Source organism: Cololabis saira, chromosome 20 (assembly GCF_033807715.1).
Source record: "Cololabis saira isolate AMF1-May2022 chromosome 20, fColSai1.1, whole genome shotgun sequence".
NCBI lineage: Eukaryota > Metazoa > Chordata > Actinopteri > Beloniformes > Belonidae > Cololabis > Cololabis saira.
Genome location: NC_084606.1, coordinates 29,743,119 through 29,766,403, shown reverse-complemented (window position 1 = coordinate 29,766,403; position 23,285 = coordinate 29,743,119). Strand labels below are relative to the sequence as shown.

Genomic DNA, 23,285 nt, shown 5'->3' with positions numbered 1-23,285 from the left:
TTCGACAGAAAAAACTTTGTGCCTCAAGCCCCATAATACGGTTTGACGTACATGAACGAAAATCGGTACACTCCTGTATTATGTCGCAACTAAAAGAAAAGTCTCTTGGCGCCATGGCCGAAACCGAACAGGAAGTCGGCCATTTTGAACATTCTGAATTAATTGCGTAATTTTGGAGCAATATATGCCATTCCTTCTAGGGTTAATTCAGCCCGAACCGTATCGTGAACCCAGATGTGTTATACATCAAAATGTGCGTCTCCATCCTGCGACTACACGCATTACTTTTCTCTTTGAAAAGTGTTACCGTGGCGACGCTAGACACCAACAAGCGCACCCCCCCTTCATCTGATTGGTCCATATTTGATAGTTCCCCAAAAGGCACCAAATTTGGCACGCAAGCCAGGCCTGGAGATAAATTTGATATTTCATGGTTTGCATTAATGGGCGTGGCAAAATGGCTCAACATCGCCCCCCGGAAAACTTTGTGCCTCAAGCCCCACAATACGGTTTGACGTACATGCACGAGAATCGCTACACACCTGTATCATGGCACAACTTAAAGAAAAGTCTCTTGGAGCCATGGCCGAAACCGAACAGGATGTCGGTCATTTTGAATAAATTGTGTAATTTTGGCGAAATTTATGCCATTCCTTCGGCAGTTAATTCAGCCCGAACCGTAACGTGCACCCAGGTGTGTTATACATCAAAATGTGCGTCTACATCCTGCGACACCACGCATTACTTTTCTCTTTCAAAAGTGTTACCGTGGCGACGCTAAACGCCAAAAGGCGCGCCCCCCCCTTCATGTGATTGGTCCATATTTGATAGTTCTCCAAAAGTCACCAAATTTTGCATGCAAGACAGACTTGGCGATAAATTTGATATTTCATGGTTTGCATTAATGGGCGTGGCCTAACGGCTCAACAGCCCCCCCTAGAATACTTTTATCTGCCATAACTTTTGAATGGTTTGACATAGGAAGTCGTGGGTGATGTCATGGGATTCTGTAATGAGTCCTTAAGCTTAGTTGGCCTTAATTAGCCCCGCCCATTCTTCTGATTGGTTGTCCCGATTTTCTGCTATAACTTTGGAATGGTTTGACATAGAGAGTCCCGCTTCCTGATTCAAACGTCTGCTGGCCCCGCCCCCCGACCAATCAGTGGCGAGTAGGGTGATGACGGCCCGCCCCCCGACCAATCAGTGGCGAGTAGGGTGATGACGGCCCCGACCAATCAGTGGCGAGTAGGGTGATGACGGCCCCGCCCCCCGACCAATCAGTGGCGAGTAGGGTGATGACGGCCCCGCTCCCCGACCAATCAGCTGCCTGTAATATGGTGACGTCAGAAATAGACCCGTGCTCAGCCCGGTTAGAACCTCAGTAGAATGGTTACAGAAAAAGTAATAAAAATAGTAGTGTTTTACTAATATTTATACCTTACAAATATTTAAAAAATTAGGAAAAAAGAGTTCCAGACATTTTATCGCTATGTTGGTCTGTCCTAAGCCAGTAAGTCAAAGCAAAAGGTTTAGCTGAGACATAGCTCAGCCTTATTATTGCGGTCTTTGGTGCCAGAGTTCCAGAGTTCGAGCCTGGCAGCATGACGAAATTTTTTGTCAGCAATTTTTGTGTTTTTTTTACATCAAAATGTCCTCTGTCCTGCGACGACACACATTACTTTTCTCTTTCAAAAGTGTTACCGTGGCGATGCTAGACGCAAAAAAGCGCGCGTCCCCTTCATCTGATTGGTCCATATTTGATAGTTCTCCAAAAGTCACCAAATTTTGCATACAAGCCAGGTCTGGTGATAAATTTGATATTTCATGGTTTGCATTAATGGGCGTGGCAAAATGGCTCAACAGCGCCCCCTAGAATACTTTTCTCTGCCATAACTTTTGAATGGTTTGACATAAAGAGTCGTGGGTGGTGTCATGGGACACGGTATTGAGTCCTTGACGATAATTTGCCTGAATTAGCCCCGCCCCTTCTTCTGATTGGTTGTCCCGATTTTCTGCCATAACTTTTGAATGGTTTGACATAGAGAGTCGTGGGTGGTGTCATCAGGTTCTGTATGGGGTCCTTGACCTTCATTGGCCTGAATTAGCCCCGCCCCTTCTTCTGATTGGTTGTTCCTTTTTTATGCTATAACTTTTGAATGGTTTGACATAGAGAGTCGTGGGTGGTGTCATTTCTGATATGCTTATGGGGGGCGGTGAACGTGAGTGCGAGGGCCCGTTCATCGCTGCTTGCAGCTTTAATTAGGGCCCGAGCACCTTCAGTGCGAAGGCCCTATTGTATTTGCAGGAATTTTTATTATTATTATTATTATTATTATTATTTTCCTGACAAAGTGAAGGCCTTTTTGCCCCCCTTAACATGCCCAAAAAGTCACCAAATTTTGCACCCTAGTCAGGCCTGGCGAAAAATTTGATATTTAAAGGTTTGCATTAATGGGCGTGGCAAAATGGCTCAACAGCGCCCCCCGGAAAACTTTGTGCCTCAAGCCCCACGATACGGTTTGACGTACATGCACGAAAATCAGTACACACCTGTATCATGGGACAACTTAAACAAAAGTCTCTTGGGGTCATGCCCGAAACCGAACAGGATGTCGGCCATTTTGAATTAGTCGTGTCATTTTGGCGAAATTTATGCCATTCCTTCGAAAGTTAATTCAGCCCGAACCGTAACGTGCCCCCAAGTGTGTTATACATCAAAATGTGCGTCTCCATCCTGCGACAACACGCATTACTTTTCTCTTTCAAAAGCGTTACCGTGGCGGTGCTAGACGCCAAAAAGCGCGCCCACCCTTCATCTGATTGGTTTGACAGAAAAAACTTTGTGCCTCAAGCCCCATAATACGGTTTGACATACATGAACGAAAATCGGTACACGCCTGTATCATGTCGCAACTAAAACAAAAGTCTCTTGGCGCCATGGCCGAAACCGAACAGGAAGTCGGCCATTTTGAACATTCTGAATTAATTGCGTAATTTTGGAGCAATATATGCCATTCCTTCGAGAGTTAATTCAGCCCGAACCGTATCGTGAACCCAGATGTGTTATACATCAAAATGTGCGTCTCCATCCTGCGACTACACGCATTACTTTTCTCTTTCGAAAGTGTTACCGTGGCGACGCTAGACGCCAACAAGCGCACCCCCCCTTCATCTGATTGGTCCATATTTGATAGTTCCCCAAAAGGCACCAAATTTGGCATGCAAGCCAGGCCTGGTGATAAATTTTATATTTCATGGTCTGCATTAATGGGCGTGGCAAAATGGCTCAACAGCGCCCCCCAGAAAACTTTGTGCCTCAAGCCCCACAATACGGTTAGACGTACATGCACGAAAATCGCTACACACCTGTATCATGGCACAACTTAAAGAAAAGTCTCTTGGAGCCATGGCCGAAACCAAACAGGATGTCGGCCATTTTGAATAAATTGTGTCATTTTGGCGAAATTTATGCCATTCCTTCGGCAGTTAATTCAGCCCGAACCGTAACGTGCACCCAAGTGTGTTATACATCAAAATGTGCGTCTACATCCTGCGACACCACGCATTACTTTTCTCTTTCAAAAGTGTTACCGTGGCGACGCTAGACGCCAAAAGGCGCACCCCCCTTCAGGTGATTGGTCCATATTTGATAGTTCTCCAAAAGTCACCAAATTTTGCATGCAAGCCAGGCTTGGCGATAAATTTGATATTTCATGGTTTGCATTAATGGGCGTGGCCTAACGGCTCAACAGCGCCCCCTAGAATACTTTTCTCTGCCATAACTTTTGAATGGTTTGACATAGGAAGTCGTGGGTGGTGTCATGGGACTCTGTAATGAGTCCTTGAGCTCCGTTGGCCTTAATTAGCCCCGCCCCTTCTTCTGATTGGTTGTCCCTTTTTTCTGTTATAACTTTTTAATGGTTTGACCCCCGCTTCCTGATTCAAACGTCTGCCGGCCCCGCCCCCCGACCAATCAGTGGCGAGTAGGGTGATGACGGCCCCGCCCCCCGACCAATCAGTGGCGAGTAGGGTGATGACGGCCCCGCCCCCCGACCAATCAGCTGTTGTAATGTGGTGACGTTAGAAATATTCCCGGCTCAGCCCGGTTACAACCTTGGCAGAATGGTTACAGAAAAAGTAATAATTAAATAGTAGGGTTTTACTAATATTTATAACTTACAAATATTTAAAAAATTAGGAAAAAAAATTCCAGACATTTTATCGCTATGTTGGTCTGTCCTAAGCCAGTAGGTCAAATGAAAGGAATAGTTGAGACTTAGCTCAGCCAGATTATTGCGCTCTTTGGTACCAGAGGTTGGGAGTTCAAGCCTGGCAATATGCTGAAATTTTTGTGTTTTTTTTACATCAAAATGTTCGTCTCTGTCCTGTGACGATGCACATTACTTCTCTCTTTCAAAAGTGTTACCGTGGCGACGCTAGACACGAAAAAGCGCTCGTCCCCTTCATCTGATTGGTCCATATTTGATAGTTCTCCAAAAGTCACCAAATTTTGCATGCAAGCCAGGCCTGGCGATACATTTGATATTTCATGGTTTGCATTAATGGGCGTGGCCTAACGGCTCGACAGCGCCCCCTAGAATACATTTATCTGCCATAACTTTTGAATGGTTTGACATAAAGAGTCGTGGGTGGTGTCATGGGACTCGGTATTGAGTCCTTGACCTTCATTGGCCTGAATTAGCCCCGCCCCTTCTTCTGATTGGTTGTCCCGATTTTCTGCCATAACTTTTGAATGGTTTGACATAGAGAGTCGTGGGTGGTGTCATCAGACTCTGTATGGAGTCCTTGACCTTCATTGGCCTGAATTAGCCCCGCCCCTTCTTCTGATTGGTTGTTCCTTTTTTCTGCTATAACTTTTGAATGGTTTGACATAGAGAGTCGTGGGTGGTGTCATTTCTGATATGCTTATGGGGGGCGGTGGACGTGAGTGCGAGGGCCCGTTCATCGCTGCTTGCAGCTTTAATTAGGGCCCGAGCACTTGCAGTGCGAAGGCCCTATTGTATTTGCAGGAATTTTTATTATTATTATTATTATTTTCCTGACAAAGTGAAGGCCTTTTTGCCCCCCTTAACATGCCCAAAAAGTCACCAAATTTTGCACCCTAGTCAGGCCTGGCGAAAAATTTGATATTTAATGGTTTGCATTAATGGGCGTGGCAAAATGGCTCAACAGCGCCCCCTTGAAAACTTTGTGCCTCAAGCCCCACGATACGGTTTGACGTACATGCACGAAAATCGGTACACACCTGTATCATGGCGCAACTGAAAGAAAAGTCTCTTGGCGTCATGCCCGAAACCGAACAGGAAGTCGGCCATTTTGAATTAGTCGTGTCATTTTGGCGAAATTTATGCCATTCCTTCGAAAGTTAATTCAGCCCGAACCGTAACGTGCCCCCAAGTGTGTTATACATCAAAATGTGCGTCTCCATCCTGCGACAACACGCATTACTTTTCTCTTTCAAAAGCGTTACCGTGGCGGCGCTAGACGCCAAAAAGCGCGCCCACCCTTCATTTGATTGGTTCGACAGAAAAAACTTTGTGCCTCAAGCCCCATAATACGGTTTGACGTACATGAACGAAAATCGGTACACTCCTGTATTATGTCGCAACTAAAAGAAAAGTCTCTTGGCGCCATGCCCGAAACCGAACAGGAAGTCGGCCAGTTTGAACATTCTGAATTAATTGCGTAATTTTGGAGCAATATATGCCATTCCTTCGAGGGTTAATTCAGCCCGAACCTTATCGTGAACCCAGATGTGTTATACATCAAAATGTGCGTCTCCATCCTGCGACTACACGCATTACTTTTCTCTTTCGAAAGTGTTACCGTGGCGACGCTAGACACCAACAAGCGCACCCCCCCCTTCACCTGATTGGTCCATATTTGATAGTTCCCCAAAAGGCACCAAATTTGGCACGCAAGCCAGGCCTGGAGATAAATTTGATATTTCATGGTTTGCATTAATGGGCGTGGCAAAATGGCTCAACAGCGCCCCCCGGAAAACTTTGTGCCTCAAGCCCCACAATACGGTTTGACGTACATGCACGAGAATCGCTACACACCTGTATCATGGCACAACTTAAAGAAAAGTCTCTTGGAGCCATGGCCGAAACCGAACAGGATGTCGGCCATTTTGAATAAATTGTGTAATTTTGGCGAAATTTATGCCATTCCTTCGGCAGTTAATTCAGCCCGAACCGTAACGTGCACCCAGGTGTGTTATACATCAAAATGTGCGTCTACATCCTGCAACACCACGCATTACTTTTCTCTTTCAAAAGTGTTACCGTGGCGACGCTAGACGCCAAAAGGCGCGCCCCCCCCTTCATGTGATTGGTCCATATTTGATAGTTCTCCAAAAGTCACCAAATTTTGCATGCAAGACAGACTTGGCGATAAATTTGATATTTCTTGGTTTGCATTAATGGGCGTGGCCTAACGGCTCAACAGCCCCCCCTAGAATACTTTTATCTGCCATAACTTTTGAATGGTTTGACATAGGAAGTCGTGGGTGGTGTCATGGGATTCTGTAATGAGTCCTTAAGCTTAGTTGGCCTTAATTAGCCCCGCCCCTTCTTCTGATTGGTTGTCCCGATTTTCTGCTATAACTTTGGAATGGTTTGACATAGAGAGTCCCGCTTCCTGATTCAAACGTCTGCTGGCCCCGCCCCCCGACCAATCAGTGGCGAGTAGGGTGATGACGGCCCGCCCCCCGACCAATCAGTGGCGAGTAGGGTGATGACGGCCCCGCCCCCCGACCAATCAGTGGCGAGTAGGGTGATGACGGCCCCGCCCCCCGACCAATCAGTGGCGAGTAGGGTGATGACGGCCCCGCTCCCCGACCAATCAGCTGCCTGTAATATGGTGACGTCAGAAATAGACCCGTGCTCAGCCCGGTTAGAACCTTGTAGAATGGTTACAGAAAAAGTAATAAAAATAGTAGTCTTTTACTAATATTTATACCTTACAAATATTTCAAAAATTAGGAAAAAAAAGTTCCAGACATTTTATCGCTATGTTGGTCTGTCCTAAGCCAGTAAGTCAAAACAAAAGGTATAGCTGAGACATAGCTCAGCCTCATTATTGCGGTCTTTGGTGCCAGAGTTCGAGAGTTCGAGCCTGGCAGCACGACGAAGATTTTTGTCAGCAATTTTTGTGTTTTTTTTACATCAAAATGTCCTCTGTCCTGCGACGACGCACATTACTTTTCTCTTTCAAAAGTGTTACCGTGGCGACGCTAGACGCGAAAAAGCGCGCGTCCCCTTCATCTGATTGGTCCATATTTGATAGTTCTCCAAAAGTCACCAAATTTTGCATACAAGCCAGGCCTGGTGATAAATTTGATATTTCATGGTTTGCATTAATGGGCGTGGCAAAATGGCTCAACAGCGCCCCCTAGAATACTTTTCTCTGCCATAACTTTTGAATGGTTTGACATAAAGAGTCGTGGGTGGTGTCATGGGACTCGGTATTGAGTCCTTGACCATAATTGGCCTGAATTAGCCCCGCCCCTTCTTCTGATTGGTTGTCCCGATTTTCTGCCATAACTTTTGAATGGTTTGACATAGAGAGTCGTGGGTGGTGTCATCAGACTCTGTATGGAGTCCTTGACCTTCATTGGCCTGAATTAGCCCCGCCCCTTCTTCTGATTGGTTGTTCCTTTTTTCTGCTATAACTTTTGAATGGTTTGACATAGAGAGTCGTGGGTGGTGTCATTTCTGATATGCTTATGGGGGGCGGTGAACGTGAGTGCGAGGGCCCGTTCATCGCTGCTTGCAGCTTTAATTTTGTCTTAAAATCTTATTTTGAAAACCGGAAGTTGAATTGTGTTCAAAACACAATTACAAAGACAGCCATAGACTGCATATATAACGGATGGGTGACGGCTGGCCATCGCAGTTGGTCTTCCGCGGTGAAAAAGGGATGACACTTGTTCATCAGTGGAATTGAACTCAGTACGACTGCCAGTATTTTTCTGGCCTGTACATGCATTCGCTAGGGTGTTAATGATGTCTTCACTGTTGAGATCTCTGTTCATAGAAAACACAAGATGGTGCGAGAGACCTGGTGACGTCAAACTTCATTCCATATATTCAGACTGTCATCCAATATATTCAGACATTATATTTCTATATATAGCTTATTTTCATGAAAAGCTTGCCCTAGTGTGTGTGTGTGTGTGTGTGTGTGTGTGTGTGTGTGTGTGTGTGTGTGTGTGTGTGTGTGTGTGTGTGTGTGTGTGTGTGTATGTATGTATGTGTATATATATATATATATATATATATATATATATATATATATATATATATATATATATATATATATATATATATATACTTGCATATATACTTGCAATACTTGCTATTGACTGATTTGTTTTGGTGATTTTGTATTGAGGGGAGGATTTTTTTATAAGCCCTTCGGGCTTCTTTTCCTCTCCTGCACAAATTATTTGTCCTTGTATGATAAAAAAATTATTGTGTTATCACTGTGCAAAAAATAAATAAATAAAAAAAATAAAAATATATATATAAAATAAAAAAAATATATGTGTGTATATATATATATATAATATAAATGTGTGTAATTTAGGTGTTAACAATGTTTGTTTACAGTACATCTCTGCATACAACTGCCTGGCAATAAATTTACTACATCTTGTCCATTTTTTATGGCAATCCCTCTGACCCTCATACTTGGCAATCACTGTCCGAGATGAACTCTGTGTGGCTATTACGCCCTCCCATTTTTTCTTAATGTTAATTGCTAATGAAAGCACGACTGTAAGCTTAGCCATCCATCATGACTGACGGATTCCAAGAGGGGGAGAAGTATTAGAAATATCAGCCAAGACCTGGAGTTGGGTGTTGGTTTACATTTTTTATGCCTTGGAGATGTGTCTAAGATCACCTTGGTATTTGTTGCCCCCCCCCTCCCCCAGCACCCTTCTCTCCTTCTTCTGACCGCTTGGGCAGCAACCATAAACAAGTCAATCTCCATCGGTCTCAACACATCGGATTAGATTTATCCGCTTAAGATAGATTGTTATCCTAAACAGCGGGTTTCTCGCTTGATGGAGAAATTAATTTTACGTTGGCTGATTTACTTGATCAGGGTTGCGGTGGAATGTAGGCACTATAAATGTATCAGCTCTGGGGTGTGAGGAGCTGAAAACAGCAATCCCTGTTTTTTTTTTATTCAGACAAGTTGTCCCTCTTTTCATTACACATGGTGTTGTCTTTGGGTCACAGAGACTAGAGTAATGACTTGACTGACAGTCATTTGTAAGATGCCAGCAACTCAGCAAGGGTGAAAAGCCCTGCGCCAGAGGCTATGAGAAGATTGACAGTCAAAGATATTGTATTTTTCACATCTGTCAGTCTAACATTAAAAGCAAGATTAGTTTTTATTCAGAATTATAAATAGCTGGATGGTCACATGTACCGTGCAACTTATCAGGAATCGAAATGTTATCTATGGAGAAGAAAGATCTTTCTGTGGTCACTGTCAGCCCTCTCACATTTAAAGCTTTTAACTGTTTGGACTGACTTATACAAGAACTGACCCTCATCTGTTGAGCAACAAAATCCAGTCTGAGCCTGCAGTAGACTTTAGTGCAGATTCAGATGACTTGTATTACCGGGGACCTCTTTAAGCAGACTAAACACTAAACCTCTGTTATTGCAGCTAAGGAGATCAGTCATCTTGTTCTTTACCTGTGATTTTTGCCTTTCTTTGAACCTAAGCTGATCAATTTTTCTTTGCTATTTGGCATTTGCTAATTCACATTAAATACAGAGTAAAGTCAAGGCCGACAGGGGATTTCCCAAGTCATTTAAAGGTTGACATATCAATTAGTTTATATGGAAAATGAAACTTTGACCTAATCCTAGTTTAAATAGGAAATCATCACAATCATTACAATACATCACTGAGGTGGACAGAAGTGCCTGTATTCAGTTTGAGACTCAAGCTAAAATTTTACTTAATGTTGTGTCTCTTAAAAAAATAAATAAAAGAATCACTATATTTGATCAATTCTGAAAACCATCTGACGTTAAACATCCCTAAATGTTAATTAATAGGATTTATCTTCACCTTGACCTGTTGATCATGCTGCGATTGCCAGAATAGAAGATATTTTCATCTAGTTCTGATACTGATGTGAATGGAAATGGCACAATATGTATGCATTCTTAGAATTAACTTCTACACTTCAAATAAGTGAAAGAGGATAAAAATGAACTGGATTTCAAAATAAGGAGAATATACAGGTCTGTTTTTGTTGTGTGAAGTCAAAATAACCCTGAAGATGGACTGGGTGGGCAAGTACACAGGGAAACACATCAAAAGATTTTCCTACATTATTCATCCAAAGTAAATGCATATTGATAACCTTTAACATCCTTGCTGCGTTTGAATCACATTTGCATAGTAAATGTCAATCAGTGCTGCACTTTGCATGACCCTGCTTATGATTGTAAACATGCACAAGGCAATATATCAAACATTTTTGACCCACGTAATATTAATGTGCTTTAATTGTCCTGTAACAAAAGAAAACGTTTTCCAAATCATCCTTTTTCTGAATTACCTGTGTGTTGTTAAGAGTATAAAGAGGGGAACTTCCTGGAGCTTGTTTTGCATTTCCTCAGCTTCAAAGTTGGGTCTTTGCTCCTGGATCTTTCTTGTTGAAGGACGGCTGGTTAAAAAACTATCATGTTTTAGATAGATAGGGATTACTGCTTTAGATGGAGCCAAGAATATGACATCACAACTTCACAAATACAAACAAAATTACATCACTGTCAGTATTCAAAAGTAGTCTTGAGTGATTAAAAAAAGAAAGAACTGAACCATAAGACTGACATCATTTGTTGGATGCAAACTGAGGTTTATCAACTATTATGGAACTGCAGATCACGTTCAGAGCCAAGCAATCATTGTTATGAAAGTCTTATAAGCAGACATCAGTGATTGAGAGTACGTCCTGCTCCGAGACACAACCAGCTCACTCCTACAGCACTTTCTCATAGCCGGCGGTTGAGAGTGATAGTTCACACAACTGTAATCTCATCAAGTTTCTCCATTGTTCATTGTCAAAAACCAACACTTTATCCCGGCCTATGAATCTACATGCAACAACTATCAGATTCTTCCCTCAGAAGATAAAGATGGATTTAATTTATAGGTATAAATCACCATCACAACTGCTCAGTCAGATATATGAAATGTCTGAGTGCAGGTAAGAAAACAGATCTGCTGACTGTGGTAGTCTGTCTTTCAGAGTATTGTTGGATGCTAGATGTTTGTGTCTTCAGGGCAAAGTTGTTCATCACGAGGTTTGGGCTGCTGCCACAAAAGCAACTTTTCTCAAAACACAATTGGTCATAGTCATCTGTCTCCCAGGGCCATTGCTGTTATATTTCTCCAGTCCTACATCAGAGGACCATGCACTTGACTTTGTTATCATGAGTACTATTATGCCAAATGTTGTGCAACGTAATGACTACTCAATGTCATGGACCTGAGTGAATCAGGTCTTGGAGTCATAACATATAATATGTAACCATTAAACAGAGATTATGAAACCATTAAACAGAGATTATGAGTTTACTGCTCAACAACCCCACACTGGAGGACAATGTAGAAGTAATTTATCTTGTACAGACGCAATGCGATTGATAAACAAAATGACAGATGAAATACACGTAAATAGACATGCTTTACCTTTAATATCAGTCTGACAACATAATTAATACAATACATATGGCAGGGGCTTAGTCGGCAGGGACTGGGGTTCGGAACCGGTGGGTCACCGGTTCATGTCCCGACCTGGACGTGGAACGTGGACTTGTGGCTGGAAAGGTGCCAGTCCATGTCCAGGGCACTGCCAAGGTGCCCTTGAGCAAAGCATCACCCCAACTATCCCAGAATATGTCAGCGCCCTCACTCCGGCACCTCTCCAAACATTTTATCTCCAGAAATGATGTAGGAGTAATTGCTTAGGGGGCTTGACAAGAGTAAATTAAATGCAATTTTGTTGTCTGTTGCATTTGCATTTTTATATGCTACAAAATTGTGTTTAATGATTTTCAAAGTACAATAATTATTCCAACCAGTCCGACCTGACCCGACCTGAGTATTATTATGCATATTTTTGTCTGACTCGTTACCTGCGGTGACTACAGGTGACCGTTCAGTTTGGGCCGGCCCGCTCATCACCACAGCCCAGCTGGTCTACGAATATCTTATGTAAAACTTTATTTTTCTCTTTGAGAGCTTGTTAGAGTTGTTTGTTTATCTTTCAATGAATAAAACACAATAAAGTAACAAATACCAAAACTTAATGACCAAATGAATTTGTATTTATGTAGGGTAACTGTATTTCTTTTGAAAACAAAACCTTCTTGAGGTCTCACCAATCAGATGATATTTCAGTAGCTACTTTCCACTAATGGGAGTTCCTGGTAGATTTTTCGGGACCGGATCGTTAATGTGTGTCTCCATTACCAGGAATGGCCCTGCAAAAGTTGCCTTCAGGAACCTTAACGGGGCAAAACATTTTCTGTAGTAGAAGAGACAATCATTGGCCAACAGGACCTACCTGTTGGGGGGTGTATGCTAATCTGGATTTCTAAATTATGCTGAACGCTCTCACATAAAGATTAATCATGTGAAGACAACTCATTTGAAGCTATAGGACAAAAAATATTTTGCCACAAGTACATTTGATGAAGTTGGAAATTAAAAGAAAAAAACAACAGTTAGACAAATTAGTTAGTTTAGGACTTGTAAAGGTCAGTACATAAGTACATTTTAAAAATATTTGTCACTTAACATTGAAGTATACATGTGTAACTTGAATTACACATTTTTTTTCTCTTATTAGGTTAAAGGACTGCATTAGAAAATACAATAGAGAAATAAAATAGCATTTGAAAAATAAAATAAAATCTACCAGCAGTTTGAATTTCCCTTTTTCTTTGTTAACTGTCTCGACACATTTTTATAAAAAATGAATATAAACTCATCTTAACAATCAAACGGTTTTACAGTTTCTCTTTCTTCCCCTCTTATAATCTTATGCCCCCACTTTCTGTCGTTCAGTGAGAGAACTGAGCTCTAATTTATCCTGCCAGGACTTTAAATCTGGGCTGGATGGTGTCAGGTTCTCATATGCATGTGGAGGTGCTCATTGGTGAGCCTGGAATGATATTAAGTTTTAATTATGTTCGTTGTGGAGAAAGCTGCCTCACAGCTGTATCTGGACCCAAACATGGGCAGGATGTTTTAAGATGGTGTGACTTCAGTTCAGACTTGAGTGGACATGTTGTATGAAAAACCTTGTGTTTTGTCTCAGTGGCGTTTCACGTTAGCATTTTTAATGAGCGCCACAGTCTCTGAACGTATGAGACACTGGTTTTGTGTCCCAGTGGGAAGACTGAACAACAATGAATCTGTCCATTCCGGGTTGAAAGCTTTATTTTCACTGTCCACTTTTCTCTTCTTAAGCCTGAATTATGGTTCCGCGTTAAATCGCTGCGTACCCTACGCCGTGACGAACATCGTGCGGTGCGCGTCTCTGCGTACCCTACGCCGTAGGCTCTGCGTTGGTGTAACACGGAACCATAAATCAGCCTTTAGAGAGTGCCTTTACTTGTCTCCCTGTCTAGCACTCACTCGTCTCTCCGTCTTTCTTCTTGTGTCCAGCTCACTCCTCTCTCCGTGTCATCTCCCTCTATCGCTAACTTCCCTTTCCACCCGTTACGCGCCTCTCATCTCTGTATATAGAGTCAAGCTAATTACACGGATTTGATTGGCTGAGCAGCATCATGTGGGATGGCTTAACTCGTATGCAATTGGTCTGTAAGGTCTGCTAAACAAGTGCTGTAAAGAATAGTAAAGCTGCGCTGGTTAAAATAGAAGTGCCCCGTCAAAATGTAGAATCCCTCGGTAATTTATTGATTACAGGTCTGGGTCCGCGGAGGACGGGGTCTGGGTCCAGACCCGGACCGCGGTCCGCCTGTAAGTGACCTCTGCTATAGTGTAATGGAGTGACGCCAACTGAAGGGACTGAGGCAGTCGGCCCTGTCGGAGGTTCCTGTCTGGCAGGTTTACCCTGAATGCCCACTATTGGAAACGCACTTTGTGAGCATTTTCTATTATCCATCCATCCATCCATTGTCCACCGCATTATCCGAGTCCGGGTCGCGGGGGCAGCAGTCGGAGCAGGGATCCCCAGACTTCCCTCTCCCCGGACACTTCCTCCAGCTCTTCCGGGGGGAATCCAAGGCGTTCCCAGGCCAGCCGAGTGACGTAGTCACTCCAGCGTGTCCTGGGTCTTCCTCGGGGCCTCCTCCCGGTGGGACATGCCTGGAACACCTCACGAGGGAGGCGTCCAGGGGGCATCCTATACAGGTGCCCGAGCCACCTCAGCTGGCTCCTCTCGATGTGGAGGAGCAGCGGCTCTACTCCGAGCTCCTCCCGGGTGACAGAGCTCCTCACCCTATCTCTAAGGGAGCGCCCCGCCACCCTGCGGAGGAAACTCATTTTGGCCGCTTGTATCCGGGATCCCGTTCTTTCGGTCATGACCCAGAGTTCATGACCATAGGTGAGGGTGGGAACGTAGATCGACCGGTAAATCGAGAGCTTTGCCTTTCGGCTCAGCTCCTTCTTCACCACGACATTTTCTATTAACCAAAAAAAAATGACCACCATTATTAGTTGGTTCAGTCCAGTCCCTTGTAACAAAGCTTATCCAAGAAACTATTCTCTTCACTACAGGAAAATATAAACTTTTGTATGTTGAATGATTCTATTTGACTCAGTGGTCCCAAAACAAACTTTAACCTTACTGTGGTTGAAGTGCACAACTTTTTTTTTTTTTTTGTAAATGACTGCTAGCTTTGTGAGCACATCCACTCAACAGTTTTCAACTTTGGTTATGTGTCATTTGTCAAAAGAAAATTGACCAGACACACATTTCAAATGGAAAGTGAGCAGAGATGAGCAGAGTATGCTCATTATAAAGCAGTTGTGTTTTATTTTTCTCCTGATCCTTCTTGAGTCCCTTAAAAAATAATTGCAATGGATTTTCAGAACCTTTATTTTGGTAGGTTAATTTCTATATCTGCAACCACTCTAATCATACGTAGTCATAGGTATCTGCAAAACATCGCAAGGCAAGCTACTTATACTGTATGTTAGTCAGAGCTGATGGATTTGTGGGAGGTTGTTGTCCACTCCTTTTGTTGTACCTGCTTCATCATCAGGCAGCAAGTTTTTATTGAGAGAAAAAGATGTGAAAAATATGTTTACATAATATATATATATATATATATATATATATGTATACAATATATTTCCATTGCAGTTTCCCCTTTTGACTTGTTAGAAAATGTGAATTATGTGATTATAAAAAGCTTTATTTGTGATGTTTTTTTTTGTGAAATTTACATGTATTTTCATTTTGCCGTTCCACTTTGGGCAATTTCAAAGGAAGTAAAAATGCAGCCAGAGTTAAATAATTGAACCACACTTGGTTAATCCTCAAAAGGAAATTACATTGTTGCAGATACATATAGATTTAGAATAAATGACTAAAAACAATATATTTCAAATAGTGTTGAAATGTCCAGAACTCCCCATCGGATTGCTGAGCTGTTTATGCAGCATCAGAACATAATGCAGGTAAATTCCCCCAGTAGATAAGGATAGAAACTCATTGTCAATAGTTGAATACCCAGGATGCACTGATGCTCCATCACAGTAACAGGACCATAATTTCACCATCTGTTGTTAACAAACACTGTAGTCCCTCCCCATCCCAACCATGCTGCAGTGTTTGCAGTCTCTTGTCATGGTTTTGGGATTTGAGTTTTTCTCAGTTTTCTTCAGTTCTTAACTTGGTTTTCTGGTGATCTGTTGCTTGCACACATTTGCTTTGTGTTTAATTTCATTTCCAATTTTATTTTGGAAAGGGCTTCCCCCTGGTGAGTCACATCCTTTTCTTGGTCTGTTCAGTCGTGTCATCTGTGCACATACATAGGCCTACATACCTCTATATATGGTTCTTGAATATTGTGCAGCACTTGTTCTATACATTATGATAAATTAAAGGTAGTCTGTTAAATCACTCCTGTCTCCAGACCTCCTGAAAGCTGGATAGAGAGGGATTTGAGACTGGCAAATGCCTGACAGTGCAACTTTATCTCCATCAGAGCTCCAACCGTCCCAATTCTATGTGCCAGTGATCTCACATTCTTCATGACAATTGAGAAAAGGAATGGTTTAAACCTTCATCTCCTTGCTCACCATTTAAATTCTGTCCAACTTCCTCCACATCTCCTCTTTAACCCATCTGGATATTATAGTCTTATTCTGAACATTATTTGAGCTGTGGAAAGCTCGTTTGTTAAAGTTACCATTGTCACAATTACTCCTCGAGAAGGATATTGAGGTGCTATAATCTGCAGCAAGAAGCGCATCATCTAAACTGGCATAGAAAGACGTTCCAGGACTCAGTGTCTTAATGGAGGAAAGACAAAAAAAGCCAAGTAGGCAATGTCAAGATGATGCAAAGAAAGACCAAGTGACAATAAATGAGAACAATACATTAGGGTATTTTGCCTTTTAGCATTGTTCCCTCCCCCTTTTGGGTGAAAACAAAAACCAAAACTAACATACAATAATTAAATGAATATCCAGCTACTGTTTGGTGTGAAGCAGCAACTTCCAACTTCCCAATAGTAGTTTTAAAGCATTTATTTGTGTCAAATAAGGGGAAGTGATCATCCCATGGAGGGGGATTTGACATTTAACTGTTTCTCATATACACCTGTGGTACAGCACCGTCATGGGAATTATTTCCACTTTAAAAACCGTAATAACATGAGAAAATATTTATATATTGTGTGATACTTAGCACATTGTTGGTAGAGTGAAGACACTGATATGATCATCCATCTTTACAGTCAGTCCCTATTCTTTTAACGTTCTATTATTGAATACAGAAATGTCACTTTTACATCAGCCAGTGCTTACCAATAGTAAAATATTAGCCAATTTATATTTGTTTAATAATAACAATAATGTGTAAGACTTTGGAGTACTGTAAGTCACACAGTTGCACATGGTCTGACACATGCATTCACACCCTGTAGGTTTTTGTCTGACAATAATTAGGAAGTCAAACCCTCTCAGACACACACATTCCCATGTCTGTGCTTAATCGAAATCTACAAGTGCACATTCCTGCAGAAGAGTGTGCGTGTGTGTGTGTGTGCGTGTGTGTGTGTGTGTGCGCGCGTGTGTGTGTGTGCGCGCGTGCGTGCGTGTGCGTGTGTGTGTGTGTGTGGTTTGGGGGTCCAGGAGAACTGGCAGACTGGGACTTCGCAGAGTGACGTCACCCAGGCACACACACACACACACAACACACACTCGCACACACTGGTTCGTGGCGGGGTCTCGCACAGACACACACGGAGAGAGTGAGAGGAGCTGGAGACGGAGCGGGAGGGAGGGCTGTGTGTCCCAGTCACAACGCACTCTCCAAACAACCACAGTCTCGCCACGTCCAATACAGTGAAGATCTAACAACACAGCAGACCCGAGCCACAGCAGCTCCATGCGCTTTTCCTCCAATCTCCCCACACTACCGCCACTCAATGCGCTGGGAACGGACAACTCGAGGGAAAGAGACTAAATAAAACCCAACAAACGGAGAGAGAGAGAAGGACCGAAAAAAGAAGAGGAATCCGAGGACGGATTGTTTCCACGTTATTTCATCTCCCAAGGACTTGATTGCCATAACTGGATGTAAAACCAACAAACTATCGGCTTCTCTTGACGCTGAAAGAAAGAAGAGGGAGAGACTGAGTTAGAAAGTGGCCGCAGAATGGTTCTAAGGTAAGACTTTGGAGGTGGTGACAGCCGGAGCTGAGGTCGCTGCCGCAGTGATTTCAGGTGCGCAGCGCAGAGCCAAGTTGATCCAAACATGTTTGCTGTAGTCTTTGCTGTAGTCTTTGCGCGCACGCAAAACGGCTTTTATTCCCACCGTCTAGCCATGCGGGCTGTTTGCTGGAGTTTTGAGGGATGGAGCCGTTTAATTTCTGTTTTACGCACAGTTTAATATCACGAATGCGCGCAACCGTGGAGAGATGTAACGAGTACAAAAAAAAAAAAAAAAAACAACCTCTTGTTTGCCAAACAGCACCTTTATCAACTTGTATAATCTCTGTCTTTAATATGTGCTTGAATATAAAGAACATGTTTAAATGTAAAGGTTAAAATCTATAAAATGCTATCACCAATAGTGTTTTGGATAAGTCTACCCGTTCCGCGTAATCGAAATTAACATTACTTAGTTCTCACGTTATTTTAAGCTCATTTTAAGCTGTCGCGCAAATACAATTCATACACTGCATCCTTTTAGAGTTGTGGAGTCCTTCTCAGCGACTGGATTGTGAAGAATTCTCAAAGTGCATTCCTGCAACTCTCCCGAGATCCCTCGTCCAGCGTGACTTATTTTAAGACGCATTTTACTTTATTGGCGGGGTTAAAGTTGACAGCGCTGATTAAAGAGCAGGGGGGATTTTGAAGACTGTGAAAAGACAGGCAAGAGGGGAGCCAGGCAGTCTCGCAAAATGTACCGTCAATCTGGTGAAAGTGAAGCTTTATTCCCAGTATAAGCGCAGACCACCTGTGCTCAGTGTGCCAGTTGAGCCACTAGGGGACTCGTTCTTCCCAACCAGTGAGGGGAATGCAGTAGTGAAGGAGGTACAAGCAGTAAAGAAGGTATTTAGGCACTATTACCACAAAAAAGAGAGGAAAAATAACTTCAGAGCAGGGTAATGAACTTGTTTTATTAATTCAACAAAAATGGGAAAAGAAGCCTTCAAAAATCTCTGAAAATAAAGCTTGCTAGAGATCACATATGTGAAATGCATTTTTGTGTGCATAATGGTGTGAACGTCTGGACCAATACTGCAATCAAAGCCAAAAGAAAAGGCAGTAAATAGACCACAGAGTGTAGTGGTGGTGTGTTTAAAAAGACCAATAGATGGGCGTGTGTGTGCTTCAACATGCAAATCTGTGTTTCATGGTTGTTTGCTCAAGCATTTCCATGTTTGTAGCCGGTAAGCACTCCGGGAGAGCACGCCCCATCAACCTACGCCGTCGTCCATGTTTCGTTTTTTTTTTTTTTACAGACCCTGGCTCGAACAATTAGCACTTGCCCAAATTTTGACACAGCGCAATTATTGCTGCCACCACACATTCGATTTCCAATTTTGCTGCTGCCACGGCAGCTCTCAGAAGAGGGGGCAGAAGGGATACGCGGCGAGGCGGCGCTCAGGTTAAGTGCTGCTATCCAGAGTCGCTGAAGGGAACAAGCATCTCAGTCATCAAAAAGCAGCACAAAAGCAACAGTTTTCCCCCAAACCAACCCCCCCCCCCCATCCTTTACTTTTATGAAAAACAAAAAGCAAAAACCATAACATGTTGCTTTTGCTTTGGACTTAAGGAAGTAGACCGTAAAAAAAATAAACTGTGTAGGCCTATTAAGCAGAGGGATTTAAGAGTGAAGCTTGTGTGTGTGTTTGTGAAAGATAGAGATTACAGCTTCCAATATTTAACTGAAACATGATATAAAGGTTAGAAGCTACCTAGCAGAGATTAGGGTCATTTTTTGAGTACCAGGGATCCATTTTTGTCGAAGCCCATTTTGAATACTTATTCTACGTTTTTGAACGTCTTGAAGAACCAGTGGAGTACTTCTGAAACTAAGTGTTTTACAGGAATCAAAAAAGTGAGGAAAAAGTTGACCAGTGCACAGTTTTCCTTTGGTGGCAGTTTGATGGCAGTTGAGTTCATGTAACGGAGGTACTTGGAGGGGACTCTGCAAGCACTGAATACTTCCTAATCCACGTTCCTCTCGGGCACAAAGCCAAGCCCTCTTACAAACAAGTGTGCCTGCACCTCGCAGCCTCATTGTCTCAGCACAGCCAAGTAGCTCTGACTCATGGGTTTATTTTCAAGCGTAGGGGAGGAAAAAAAGGGAGGAAAAACATAGTTTTTCTATCATCCTGTGTTCTGTGGGCATGCACATGTGCCCAACTGTGTGTTTGTGAGTGCTGCTTTAGGAATTCCAAGGCCAAGGCCCCCATTACAAGTGTGGAATGAGAAATCAACACTTACATTACAAAAATGGATATGTAAACACATAGGCCACAATTATCAGGCGCCGTGGTGTTGGAGCTGAAGGAGGTGGAGTGCCAATAGGTCTGTTTGCAATCACCGCCCCCCCCTCACCGCCTGCCCTCTGTAATCCAGTGGGAGTATTCAAGCCTATTTTGTACCAACAATGGTCCTTAACAGCTATCGACTGATTGGCAGGCCAGCTTGCTTATTGGCGGAGTGGGTGGTTGACAGATGCGGGAGGAAAAAGTTTGGCCCGGTGGATGTTGTGTCGTAGGGGAACAACGCGTGTGTACGTGTCACACATTTTGTACACCGTCCAGCTAAGTTTCCTCCCGTTAATCAACTGATGTGCAAGTGCGTGTGTGTGTGTGTGTCAGGGGCTTCCTGCAGACTGCAAAACCCACTTCACAGAAGCCAGCTTGATGCAATGTGACAAATGAGAGAGCAGTTTGATTTCGCACAACACTGAGCTGCACCGCAGCATAATGAAGTGATCATGACTTTACCCTTGGTTCACTTTGGCCCCGGTCCCGCTGTGTTTTTTCCCTCTATTCAATCGCTTCACTCACTTATTTACTTGGCAAGCATTTCCTCCTGTAACCTCTAGTACTGCGTAACTAGCGTCAAGGGTGGGTTGCTTGATAAAAACCACCGCTACGGGGCATTGGTTTTACACATAGGGGAGCGCTAGCAGTTTTTATTGATATTCAAGTTGCCACTGGGTTGGAATAATAAGAAGCCTATTTTCACGCTCAGGCAAAAATCACCTCTACTGTCCATCACCCTGTCAGGACAGAAAGCTGACGCGTAAATATTATTGGCAGTGGAGGAAAACAAGGCCACAGCGGAGCTTGTTCTTTTCATTTTACTCTTTTTTCTTGTTTTTTTTGGTCCCCCAATTTTGTTATCTGATCTTTTTATTCCTCAGTTTCAAATGACTCCAAAAAAAGAGAAAAGAAATCCCCTTACATCTCCAGTTTTTGCAACACATTCCTCCCTCCCTGGGAAATTGATTTGGATGTGGTGTAACACCAAAGCGCAGCGTCACTTTTAACCTGGTTCAACATGTATCGCCTTTAGGCTCTGCCTTCAGGCCTTGCGTATGGGATGGGGGGTTGGGGGGTGCTGTGGCAGAAACAGGGAGGGCTGCGTTTCTACCGCAGCTGTCCTTTGCTTGCAGATTGGATTTCAGAAGATATGATGGATGCCAAACGCCTGTAGCCAGTTGTGAAGACATAAAAGGGGGGGAGCTAGTATGCTGGTATGGATTTGGATTGGGGTCAGTGGCACTGGCAGTGGTTTCTAATTCTGCCCTTGACCTCTATCTTGACGTTGCAACTAACAGCCTGTCACCGTTACCACTCAAAGAGTTAACAAATATAATATATATATATATATATATATATATATATATATATATATATATATATACACGTGTATAAATAATAATTACACAGACAGCAAGAGAAGGATATTGACAGTAGTTTTAAAGAGCAACAGGAATGAATATTAGAGAGTCATATTTTTTAAGGACTTAATTTCCGCTGCGTAGCATCCTAAAATATTATTCCTTTTTATGCCCTTGCCATTGTCTAATTTTCTCCTATCTTAATTTTTGGAAAGCCTCAGAGCAGAATCCACAGAGGTTCATTTAAACAACCATCAGAACGAGGAAATAAAAGCGGCGGAAAGCAATGGAAGTGACGAGCGGCTCTGTGCATTCATGTCACACAGCTTTATCAAATTATTCCACAATAGCAGCCACACAAGTGATGGAATTTCAATTAAAGTATGACAGTTTCAGAATTTGTTTCTGCTCACCAGAGAGTAACCGGGGCCTGCGTTGCATGAATTGGGGGGGGAGGGCTGGAGTGGACGATCAGGAGCGTCTCATATGAAAGACATATTTTCCGGTTTATATCCTCGAACTGCTTTCCTCCCTATTTCACCCCCCACTGCCTGTTCTCCGTGAAAAGGGAACGACTTGACTAAAACACTTGTTCAGAGGCTCTCTGCGGTTAGACCTTAGAACCAGGTGGGAGAAGAAGGATTGTTATGTTGAAGCTTTTTGCAGCAAGAAGTCAAAAATAGAGGCTTTAGTTGATACACCCTTACCCCAAACAGTTACACTGCCTGCTGTGCAAAATATAAGGGTGCAAGAGATAAGTACCAGGAAGAGGTGCTCAGGCTAGACTGGTGGCCAGCTTGTAAACTGTGAAGAACCAAGCTATATATGACTCTCGCACACTGTAAATAGTTTAGGGGGTACAGTTGTTGTGAATGCGACCTCACAGACCAAGTATGTGCATACATACACAGGGTTGTGAAAGAATACAACATAATTAAAACAAGCAGAACAAAAAAAAATAGAGCATTCAATGCTGCAGAAGCTCAGTGCTAATTACTTGCACACACTAAACCGGAAGTATAGTGACTGCTATCTAAAATTAAGTTTAAGATTAGCATTTGTTGAACATTTGCATTTTGTAGACTCCCACTAGAATTGGCAAAGGGGAAAGAATTCCATTAAAAAGTGCAATGACATTGCTGCATTGCAATTTCACGAATGAGGAATGCATTTAATAGGGGATGGATTTTTCACAATTTGAAAGCGTTTCCCTAAGTAGTGCCAGTTTTTGAAGTTGCATGTGTTGTAATGGGACCCGGTGGCTCCAGTCCACTCACATGGACGCAGGAAGATGTCGAAGGATAGCTCACTCACATGCAAAGTAAAAAACATCATATGTGAACAGATTTTAGCATCTACCTGGTCCAAATGTATGTATTATTCTTCATTTGTCCTCCCTGTGTTTAAATCTAGATTAAATCCCTGCATCCAAGGTTAGGAGTCAATGTTTAAATTCTGTGTAACCCAGGCATTCTCTCTCTACTCAATCTGGAATTATAGCTAGCTGCTTTGAAGAAGTCAGGCGGAACTAAAATGACTTTTCATGTCCGGTATAATGACTGCCATTTGGAAGCAGACATGGGGAGAGAGGGAGAGAAAGACGGAGCTACAGAAGGGAGAGTGAAAAAAAAAAGATGGAGGGAGGGGCAGTAGG

At 42.9% G+C, this 23,285-nt stretch overlaps 1 protein-coding gene across 17 annotated transcripts in view; it reads left to right on the top strand.

The window, feature by feature from the left end:
- The window catches only part of LOC133419940 (receptor-type tyrosine-protein phosphatase delta-like), a 441,109-nt gene that overhangs the window by 294,663 nt on the left and 123,161 nt on the right, over positions 1-23,285 (top strand). For 4 of the 17 annotated variants that reach the window (XM_061709432.1, XM_061709434.1, XM_061709436.1 and 1 more), the window contains exon 1: positions 17,527-17,931. The exons of 11 other annotated variants lie outside the window; for them this stretch is intronic. The gene's annotated coding sequence lies outside the window, so the exon portion shown is untranslated. Of the gene's footprint in view, positions 1-17,526; positions 17,932-23,285 lie in introns of those variants that run through there. 2 more of the 17 variants (XM_061709435.1, XM_061709437.1) reach the window with 2 other exon arrangements.